This window comes from Alexandromys fortis, unplaced genomic scaffold (genome assembly GCF_014885135.2).
Source record: "Alexandromys fortis isolate MF-2015 unplaced genomic scaffold, M_Fortis_MF-2015_v1.1 scaffold_281, whole genome shotgun sequence".
In the NCBI taxonomy this organism is placed as follows: Eukaryota; Metazoa; Chordata; class Mammalia; order Rodentia; family Cricetidae; genus Alexandromys; species Alexandromys fortis.
Genome location: NW_026068161.1, coordinates 854,918 through 866,572, shown reverse-complemented (window position 1 = coordinate 866,572; position 11,655 = coordinate 854,918). Strand labels below are relative to the sequence as shown.

At 40.2% G+C, this 11,655-nt stretch overlaps 1 long non-coding RNA gene across 1 annotated transcript; it reads left to right on the top strand.

Moving 5' to 3' along the window:
• The first annotated feature begins 3,062 nt into the window (after nt 1-3,062).
• On the top strand, nt 3,063-9,428 carry LOC126491862 (uncharacterized). The gene is made up of 3 exons (XR_007589476.1): nt 3,063-3,402; nt 7,182-7,301; nt 8,669-9,428. It is a non-coding gene; the product is annotated as an uncharacterized lncRNA (long non-coding RNA).
• The last annotated feature ends 2,227 nt before the right edge of the window (nt 9,429-11,655 follow it).

The following is an 11,655-nucleotide window of genomic DNA, read 5'->3' as shown; positions in this document are numbered from 1 at the left end:
TTAAAATGAGATGTGCGAACATCTCACCATTTCACGTGTACTAACATGACCACCATTAGAATGCCTTGAAGATATCTTCTTAAAATCACATTTTAATTTTATTTTGCATACATGCATGTGCAAACGTGAGCACGGATGCTCAGAGAATGGATTCTTTCCTCTCATGGTGTGGGGCCTCAGGGATGGAACCCAGGTCGACAGACTTGGCAACACTTCATGCACTGAGCTATCCTGATAGACCCTGAAAATATTTTATGTCAATCAACTTTAAAGTGGAGGGGCACAAATCACATCTAAACCTGTAATAACGAGTGGTATATTGGGACATTTTTTTTTTCCATGATTACCCTCACCAGAGACTACAAAAAGGGAGCTTGCTCCAGCCTCTACCTAATAACTATCCCTTAGCTTCCTCCAAAGGAGCTCATAGCCTCATTGCCTTCTCGGTGGGCCAGAAGAAGGGGGGAAACTTACCTTTGATTCTTTTCTCAGATGTAACCATGTGCGAAATGACAGGTCTGATTGTTGGGTTACCCACTGTGAGACTGTGGCAGAGGTGGGAAGTAAGAGGAAGCCCAATTAACCTGGCAGCTTTCAATTTAACATTAATAGAAAAAGACAAGATCTCCTGAGTATATTGGGAGTATGGGAACCTCGGAAGAGGGTTGAAGGGGAGCAGAGAAAAATGTAGAGCTCAATAAAAATACTATTAATAAAAATAATAATACTTTCATAAAAAAGAAAAACCTGAACTGATACAAGACCAGATGGGATGCCAGGGTACTAGACAGAGAGATTGTTCAAGGCAATCCTGGATGAATAATTCCTCTCTTCAGCTCAATATTCAGACTATCCTGGATCTAAGTCTGTCATTGTTGATGAACAGATCCCTTGTTTTAGGAACATATCTATCTGCTGAAACACCATGACCGGAGGCAACTTGTAGAAGGGAGAGCTGATTCGGGCTTATGGCTCCAGAGGGACTAGAGGACATCGTGAGAGGGAGTCACGGCAACAAGGACAAGGTATGATGACAGGAAACTGAGAGATCATATCTCTAACAGAGAGAGAGAGAGAGAGAGAGAGAGAGAGAGAGAGAGAGAGAGAGAGAGAGGCTAGAAGTACGGTGAGGGTATAAAACTCTTAAAGCCAGCCCCCGGGTGACTTATTTCCTTCATAAGAATTCATCCCCTAAATCTGCCGAACAGTGTAACCAGCTGGGGGCCAAGTGTTCAAATATTTAAGCCCCTGGGGAACATTTCTCACTCAAACCGCCACATTGTTTTTAATTTGTAACTTTTAAAGAATACGGAAAAAGAGAAGTGCCTGACTTATTTGATATTGCAAGGGAAATTATGGCCCAATCACCAAGAGCAAAAACTATGGAGACCTAGAAGACCCCTCTCATGTGAGGTAGCATCCTCCCTACACTCCTCTAAGAGTTCACTTGGTGCAGATGCTCTGGGGTGGATGATGATGTGGAGTACCAGTTCTGCTTACTGATAAGGGCTCTCAGATTTACATTACTCCACGACAAAAGAGCTGTGGTTTATTGAGTGCTGCCGCCAACTCCACCCCTGGAACAGACAGTCTCTTCTTATTGGATCATCACTGTCCTGTTTTCATTGTTATCTTTTCCCATGACCACCACATGGGCAACATTATTATCATCTCCACTTCCTAGGTGAAGAAGCTGAGGCTTCACCAGGTTAGAGAACAAGAGTTAGCAAGGAATGCACTCAGGAACAAAATTCATAAGTCTGTGCTCTTTAAATGCCAGTCCCTGGCTATATTATTTCTCAGAAGTTAGCGATGTTAACTGTTTACCCAAATCTGGAATAGCTAATAGTGGTCCTGTTCAATACTAAGTAGGATTTCAAAGGAAAACACAGAGTCCTTACTAGGTATGGCAACTCAAAAAACTTAGTAGCAACTTCAAATAATTAGAAACCCATAGACTCCTATAACAGAGAGTTAATCCCTAAATTTATTTAAATGGCACCCTGAGAGAATGTGTAATTTTACCCATTGACAACAATAAATTTTGTTCAGTCAAAACAGAGCATAAACTGGCTTGTGCTGCAGAACCAACCCCTAAATCTAGGTAGTTTCTTGGTCACTCTATTCATGTACTGCAGATCAGAGGGGCTGACTGCCCAGAATAGGGATTTGGGGACTCAGATTAACAAAATAGCTAATTTAGGGAACTTCATGTTACTGTAATGAAATGCCCGAGGCAATCAAGTTAGAAAGACAAAATGTTTCATGTCATGTAAAATGTCCTAGATTCCAACCCTTCCCCTGCAAGAAAAAAATAAAAGAACAAACAAGCAAGGAAACAATTAAGGATAAAAGAGTAACCTTTAACAATGTTATAAACTGCAGGTGAGCAGGCCCATTGCTTTCTGCCTCTGGCATGATTGCAGACCGGTGGCAGGAGCATGTGGTAGAGTGTTTGGCTAACAGCAACAAGAACTAGTGAGGGACTGGATTCCCACACAACCTCCCTAATGTTTCACCTCTGATATTGTACCCCCCACCATTCATGTGACTGATGAACCTCGCATTATGTCCCATCTCTGAACATCCGTGGCACCACCATGAGGAATGCTAATATGCTGGCCTTTGGAGGTCATTACAGGTAGTCATTGCTGAAACTTTGCCCATCACCCCTCCAGGAGCTCATGGAGCCTTTAGGGTCCTGCACTGTGCCATGCAGCCCAAGAAGGGACGGATTTATATCATCAGACAAGTCTTTGGGCAAAACAAATTGCCTCATCTTATCTAACTACAGGGGACAAGCAGTACCATTCTGCACATGCACAACATAGAAAAACAAAATATTTGCCAAACAGGAATAATCATTGTGTATACATGTCATTATAAATGCTTCAAATACTTATCTTTTCTTAAATTTTCATTAAATCCCCTATTTCAAGCTTCAGGTGGTTTCCCTGAATAATATACTATATTACCAGGTAGACAAATCCTTGCTCACATATTTTAACAAAAGTTCTTTGTTTCTAATGGAAGAACATCAGGTTTTAAGAGCCATTTCTGACTTTTCTAAGAGGTTCTTTTAAAAATGACACCAACTCCTAGCTAGGGGGGATTCTTTAAGGAAATATGTCATTTTCTTGTCTAGAACTCAATGAGTTCACAGAAAAATCAGGGCAGGACTGAAAGGATGTGGAATAAAAGACCCAGTTAATGCCTAGAAGATGCCAAATTGGAAAACGTTACTTTCCTGATGCCATCCATCACCGCAAATGGCTCAGCAGGCAAGAGCCCGTCTCAAGCTGGCAGTCTTGCCATTGAAATAGATCATTTCAACAAGAGCAGCGGAGTCACAGAGCTCAGCACGGCTGGGGACATTCCACAGACCAGCTCAGCATTAGGAAGGTGAGAACTGAGCAAATAAAACTTGAACATTCCGTCAAATCTCAGTCAGTGAAAAGTTCAATAAATAAATCTGGGCGATCTCTTGGGCAGGCAGCTTTGGGAGGATGTCCCTAATTACTAATCAGTTATAACTTACTTCCGAGTCATCTATCCAGCTTTTTAAAAATTTAATTTATTCATTTATTTTATGTCCCAAACACATTTCCCCCTTCCTCTTCTCCTCCTATTTCCCTACTCCCCCCACCCTCAATTCACCCCTCCTCTGTTTCTCTTTAGAAAGGGCCAGGCCTTCCATGGGTATCAACTAAGCATGGCATATCAAGTTGCTTTAAGACTAAGCACCTCCCCTTATAGATTCCCAAGAGCCAGCCAAAGCATTAGAGACAGTCCCTGCTCCCATTGGTAGAAGTCCCACAAGTAGACCAAGCTACACAACTATCACAAATTTGTAGAGGGCCTAGGTCAGTCCTATGCAGGCTCCCTGGTTGTTGGTTCAGACTCTGTGAGTTCCTAAGAGTTAGTGGCTTCTGTAATTTTATTTTTATAATGTTGACATTTCTGGCTTCTACAATCCTTCTTCCCTCTCTTCAACAAGATTTCCTGAGCTCAGACGAATGTTTACTGCATTTGTTTCCAACACTTACTGGAGGAAGGCTCTCTGATGACAAGTGGAAGTCAAGGAATAACTTTTAAGGTGTCCTGTCTTTCTACTGTAAAATTTTGGGCTTGGACTCAGGTCATCAGACTTGTACAGTAAATGCTTTTACCCTCCGAGTCATCTTTTTTTTTTTTTAACGTTTTTGGGTTATTTATTTATTTATTTATTTATTATGTGTACAACATTCTGCTTCCCACACACCCAAAGAGGGTGCCAGATCTCATTACAGATGGTTGTGAGCCATCATGTGTTTGCTGGGAATTGAACTCAGGACCTCTGGAAGAGCAGTCAGTGCTCTTAACCTCTGAGCCATCTCTCCAGCCCCCTGAGTCATCTTTTTATGCCTCTTTTTTTTTCTATTTCACTTTCAATTGATTTTCATTATGTTTGAAGTGTTTCTCATATTAAAAACATTCTAAAAGAGTAATTGTTAGCACTCCATACTAAAATAAGTGATTTTGAAGTAGCAGCCTAACATGAAGCTATGCACACATGCACATATATCCAAAGACCAATGTTCTCCTATAAGGGAAGAGCCTTGCTTACTATGTGTGACCCTATTCAAAGCTATTATGACTACAAGAGTGTGATTTGCTGTAGGAAATACAAACTGAATCAAACCAAAGCTAAGAAACAGGTCCTCAACACACACAGAACCTCAGTTACACCGAATGACTTGTAAATCAAGGGAAAAAACATATTATTGATACCATATAATTTAGAAAATGTAGCGCACGCCTTTAACCCCAGCATTCAGGAGGCAGAGGCAGGTGGATCTCTGTGGGTTTGAAGCCAGCCTGGTCTACAAAGTGAATTCCAGGATTGCCAGGGCTACACAGAAACCCTATCTTGAACCCCCCCAAAAGAGGACCTAGGTTTCTGTGTGATTATTCACACAGAAAAATATTAAATGTAGGTTCTGTATCTCACACAATAAATAATAATTAGTTCTAAACAAAACAAAAGGTATAATTATGAACGGCAGTATTTTGATACTAGAGAAATTTCTGGAAGAATAATCTCATGAACTAAAGAATTTTTCTAATCAGAAAAACAGAATCTACAAATTGCTGGCAATAGTTTTATACTTTCAAATTTAAGATGACTATATAATGAGACGATTATATAGACAGCGAAAAGAAAGCCTGATACTGAAAGAAGGTATTTGCAATTCATAGAAATGATTAATAATTTGTGTCTGTTATAGTTTAAATGTGTCCCCCACTCAGAAAGGTCATGTGCTTGAAACTTAATCTCCAAATTCATATGTTAATGCTGCTATGAGATGGGGCCTTTGGGAGGTAATTTGGATTAATGAGGTCATAAGAGTGGTGCCACCATGTGGGTATCAATGGCTTTATAATATAGAAAAAGAGACCCAAGTTTAGCACAAACTTGCCTCATGGTACTCGGCATGCTATGGGGCACCAGAGGCTGAGCAAATGCTATCACCAGGCTCTCAGAGTCCCCAGCTACTAGAACTATGAACCAGATGAACTTCTGTGTAAGTTACCTCGTCTCAGACATGCAGTTATGGTAATAGAATGCAGATGAAGTTAACATATAAAACAGTGGACAATATGATGAAAATAAGAACAAAAACCAAACATGTCTTACAGAAGGGGAAATGGAAATGATGGAAAGATGAACTAGGATGCTCGGTTTCAATATGAATCAGGAAGATGCTAATGAAAAGCTCAATGAGACACCATTTCATGCCTACCAGGGGGTCAGATAAAATGTGATTAATGCCAAGTATAGTAAGGCTATCAGGAACAGAAACTTGCATGTCTTGTGGGTAAGGTATACTAGAGGTGGGTGACCCATTTTCCACAAACATGATTTTGGTTCTAGATATACACTAGTGAGGAGTCCTAATACCTGCGTAGCAGAGCGCATAAGACACTCATGCAGCAGTTAATGCAACAGAAAACAGGAAACAACTTGAATTGTACACCACTAACTGACTGGATTCTTATGTTGTCACACATTATTAAGCAAAGACTAAAGCATGACACACAACCTTTGTTTCAACCCAGGTGAATCTTATAATATGGAGAATAACAAAACCCATCAAAAAAGTTACACAGAAATTTTACTTGTCTACATTAAAATGTCAACTATCAAAGAAAATACTGTTTAAGAAATTGTTGTAGGAGGCCACTTGTTCATTTCCTGGCCACCCAGACTCCCGAAATAATCACACAGAAACTATATTATTTAAACCACTGCTTGGCCCATTATCTCTAGCTTCTTATTTGCTAACTCTTACATCTTAATTTAACCCATCTCCATTAATCTGTGCATCACCACAAGGACATGGCCTACCAGCAAAGTTTCAGCCTTTCTGTCTCTGGCAGTGGCCCCATGGCTTCTCCCTGACTCTACCTCCTTTCTTCCAGAATTCAGTTTAATTTTCCCCACCTGGCTCTACTTTACCCTATCACAGGCCTAAGACAGTTTCTTTATTAACCAACTTTATTTACAGCATACAGAGGAGAATCCCACATCAGATATTATGTATGGGGGCTGGAGAGATGGCTCAGTGGTTAAGAGCACTGACTGTTCTTCCAGAGGACACAGGTTCAATTCCAAGCACCCACATGGCAGCTCCCAACTGTCTGTAACTCCAAGATCTGATATCCTTACAAAGACATATATGCAGGTAAAACACCAATGTAAATGAAATAAGGATAAATAAACTATTTTTTAAAAGAAACTATGTATGGTTGGTAAGCCATAAAATGGTAGATAGGCAGACACAGAGAAAGACAGGCTTCAGTGTGCTGGGTCCCTTTAGAAAGGAGAAAGGGAAGTATGTTTGAAGGGCTGTGTAGGGTGCTAAGGCACCAAAACTCGGAATGTGCTAATCGTTGAAAAACATGAGTACTTTATTATTTCTTTCTGAGATTCACATGCGTCAATATTATTCACTCTTCAGTGCATACATTTTACCATGAAGTACTGGTATTGGACTATATTTTTTCATTTCTGTGTTCTGTTTATAGGTAATACATCTTAAGGGTAGATTGTGATTCATTCCAGATTTTCAGGAGTGCCACAAAGAAAAATAAATGTTTGCATTGATCACAGAGTGACCTTTGCCCTTGCTTTCTTACAGCTAAAGACATGGTGATTCTAAAAGTTAGCTCTGAGAAAATAAAGTCACGCTGAACAAGATCCTTGGTGAATCACCAGAAACAGAGCAGATCTTATCATTCCCAGGAGAATTGGGGTTCAGGTAAGATACACAAAGCTGTGCCCTATACAAGCCCCTCTACAGGCACAACGTGCTAAGCAAGAGTTGGCATTAGCACATTGTACCAGGACTGCTGACCCCACTTTCCAAGTGTGTCCAAGTGTCATGGGCATATTACAGATTTAGAGAACGCTTTTGGGAGACAGCAGAGCATTAGCGATGGGGGAAAGAAGTGTTTGCAATGTCCTGAGCAAATCAAGAATCTGACACTGAAGAAATTAATGTCACGGGGAAAGATGGCTTTCTGAAGTGAGTTTCACAGGATCAGGAAAATTGAGAAAACCTGACATTACAAAGGAAAAATAAATCAGAATAAGTACTGGAAGGCGTCAGAGTCATTTAATTGTTAAAAATAAAGTACCTTTGCATTTCTTTTCTGAGAACTATTCTCTGCTGAAAACTCGTTTGCCTGCCAAAAGAAAGAGATTATTTGGTGTATCTAATATATATATATATATATATTAAAAATATTAATGTTACTGGACAAGTCACATAAAAGAATGAAGGCTACAATCAGGATTTATGTTAACTGAAGATGCTACTCATATGTTACACAGTCTAGAAGATGCTTCTAATATATTACACAGTCTAGAAAATGCTAATCTCTGAGAAAGGACCACAAGTCAGGGAAAGAGAACAACTGAGGCAAAGGCCGGTCCCCAGTCAGTGTTCTGAATTAAACAAGAAATTTTTCTCGTTATGTACAGTAAAAGCCTCAGGCAAAACAATCTATTCTATTGGAGAGAAAGTTCAGCAGACATAATGCCAAATATCAGAAATTTTAAGTATCACATTACATTAACATTTCAATGTGGATTTTTCCTAAGGTTGGAAGATACAATAGAGACAAACCACACGAAATTTTTCACACACTCAGCATTCTGTATTTCATTGCTTAATGAATACAATTAATGGTACAATGACTGCCCTGGCCCCGGGTCTCTACAAACTAGCTGTGGATACACTGTCAGAGTGATATTCTGAGATTAAAAATGAGGAGCATGGTAAGAAAGTCTCATGCTTAATGGGATGCTCTGCCACCTTGCTAGGTTTGGGTAAAGAACCAAGGGACTAGGATATCTACTGCTAGCCTGGGACTCCTGTATTCTCACACATGCTCAATTGCCACTGTAAGATTAAATTATGTGTGAAAACTGAATGGGAAAATATTTGGATCAGAAGCATTGAAAAGTGATTAAAAATAGCAAACAATGGCGAGAAAGGAAATATAGATTATCAGAGAAAGGAGCACTGCACAGAAGAGACACTGCCTCTTCCCTTTCCTGATTCTTGTCTGCCCATGTTGTGGTCCCCTGCAACGGCTAATACGGTGCTGTCTTCATCATTAGAAGCCGGTCCAGAGCTCCAGGGAACGTTTGATTTGGCTGAGATCTGTCTAACGTATGTGAAGAATCTTCCCATCAAAATCAGAAGACTGGAGAGATGGGTCAGTCGATAAAATGCTTGCTGTGCAGGCTGGAGGACTTGAGTTTGGATCCCTGGCCCTCACATGAGAGCTAGGTGCAATGGCCTGCATCTGTAACCCTAACACTTGGGGTGTGGGGGAGACAGGCCGAACCCGAGGACTTATTGGTCACCAAGACTAGCAGAAATGATGGGTTCCAGGATTACTGAGAGACTCTGTCTCAAAAAACAAGAGTTGTATGTGAGGTGAGGATGGGATGGACAAATCATTTACTGAGAATCCTGCACCAGCATCAACACTGGACTTCAGATGCCCGTCACCCACAGAAATGCCCGCCACGAATGGCTGCCCACCCTTGGTAATACCTGCATTTAGGAGGCAGACACAGGGGATCCTTGGGACAAGCTGGCTAGCTCTGCCTTCAAGTGAGAGACCCTGCCTCAATATATAAGGTGAAGAGTGACTGAGGAAGACACTTAGCATCAACCTTTGACCTTCATGCTTGCATACATGGGCATGCATACACCTCCACACATATGCACACATACATCACATACACAAGAAAAAAAGAAGGAATAAAGTCTTTTGCACATACAGGGAATAAGCCTCGGTTATCAGGACAGATCACAGAAAAGGCCACCTCATTACACAGCCATCCTGGATAAATGGGGCATTACTCCATATTACCGACTCAGTCATTCCGCAGAACGGACCACGTTTTCTGTATTATTACAAAATAAAATTGTAATAAAATATGATTTTTGCAATATCACAATCTTTATAGCAGTTCCTAAGGAAGCAAATGAGTCAAATTTCAGGCATAGCAACCAGAAGATTCTAGATCAAATGGCTTATTAAATAGAGAAGCTCAAGTGAAAATAACTGCATGTTTCATGCAGGGTTTCTGTTTTAGTATTTGAACATGGAATTCTGCAATGCTTTGGGATAGTAAACAGCACATATAAAAGACCATGATAATGAATGTCATTACCCATAAGGATTTGTGTTATAAAAGGAAAGCTGTGTGTGTGTGCATTTAAATCCTAACCGAATTTAAAAGGTGTTTACCTTGAAAACAGCACTGATTTTGAAAAAAAAAAAAGGAAGATGGAAATAACCAGAACCCAGGTGAAAGTAAAGGCATGTTTTTCTTTTATTGATTATTTTTTTTTTTTTGAAAAAGGAGTTCACCAGTTAAGGAGACCTTAGAAGCCATAAAATCAATCCCACAAATTGAAGTTAAAAAAAAAATCCCCTCTCCCATTTTAGATGGGGATAATTAACTCAGGAGCACCTTGGTTACTCTTCCATTAAAAAGTTACCCTAGGGATCTAAATTATTTTGGATTATTTATTGGATTCATCTTAAGCACTCGAGTTGCTTGTGAAGGATAAGGTGCCAACTATTAGCATCATTTAACATGTATTGAACTATAGCATCACACAACTCTGAGCAGACACAGATTTAATGAGAAAGACAATACTTTATTTCCATTTTATAAAGAGATTAACCAAAGCAGGCAGGTAGAGTAAAGAGCTGCCTGGAGTCAGACAGAAAAATTTGAGAGACCAGGGCCCAATTAGTCTATCCTAGAAACACTGCTCTTTTTTTACGGTTACCAAAGCTGAATTAGTTAGAAAAGAGAATTCCAGGAATAATCGAATTCTGTTGAAAAGAAACCATTGAGTTTGGAGCTCTGCAATGGAATCTAAAGGGCTTAAACACTAAGGGATGGAGGGGTTGATGGTTTAACACCTGCGTTTGCAAAGCCAGCATTGCAGTTTGCGTCTACCAATCATTTGTTGGCCTCTGGTTTCAGTCTCCCACCAGCCAGAAGAAGGAGGACCAGGAAAAATGGTCTCTGGTCTTAACTGTGTAAAATGATGGATACGGTAATTTAGCTTTCTCATGTAATTTAAAATTCTATTTCTAAGTTTTATTACAAACAGCATCTAAGTTTGTTAATGGAACCAGAACTAAGACATTGTTTGAAGACCTCCTTTCTGAAAAGAATGAAGGTCATTGGAAGAGCTGAATCTCCCAGCTCCTTACACACAGAAGAGCTGACCTTCACTGCTGCTGTTTCCACAGTCATGGGTGCTTAAGTGAGACATGTCCTCCCCAGGTTTACATATTTGTATACTTGGTCTCCAGTTGGTGGTGATATTTGGGGAGTCTATAGAACCTTTGGGAGCGATAGCCCCACTGGAAGAAATCCACCTTCATGTTTTCTCTGTCTCTCTGTCTCTGTCTGTCTCTCTGTCTCTGTCTGTCTCTCTGTCTCTGTCTGTCTCTCTGTGTCTCTCTCTTGTTCTTGTTCTCTCTCTCTCTGCTTCCTGTGTGTGAATAAAATGTTGTCAAGCAGCTTCCTGCTCTTGGAACTGTAAGCCAAAACAAACCCTTTCTTCCTTAACTTGCCTCTGACCATAGTATTCTAACATAACAAAAAAGCAATTAAAACAGGCACCTGCTACTCTTTTCTACCACAATTTCATCGAAGTGTCTGGCCAAAGCAGAATCCAAAGAACCCTGTGCTCAAGTGTGTTGGGGAATATGATTTTCAGGTGTGTAACTTTTGTTTACACTGCATTTATTTAACTCTGTGAAGCTGTGTTACTGTGCCTATCTAAAACACTTGACGGTCCTAATGAGATGAAGAGCCAATAGTGAGGCAGGAGCAAGGATAGGTGGAGCTGGCGGGCAGAGAATATAAATAGAAAGAGAAACAATGAAGAAGAGGAGCAAGAGAACAAGGAGAGGAGGACATTAGGATTCAGCTACCCAGCCAGTCAGTCACCGAGTAATGTGGAAAGAAAGGTATACAGAAATAGAGAAAGATAAAAGCCTAGAAGCAAAAGGTAGTCAGGATAATTTAAGTTAAGAAATGATGGTAAGAAACAAGCCAAGCTA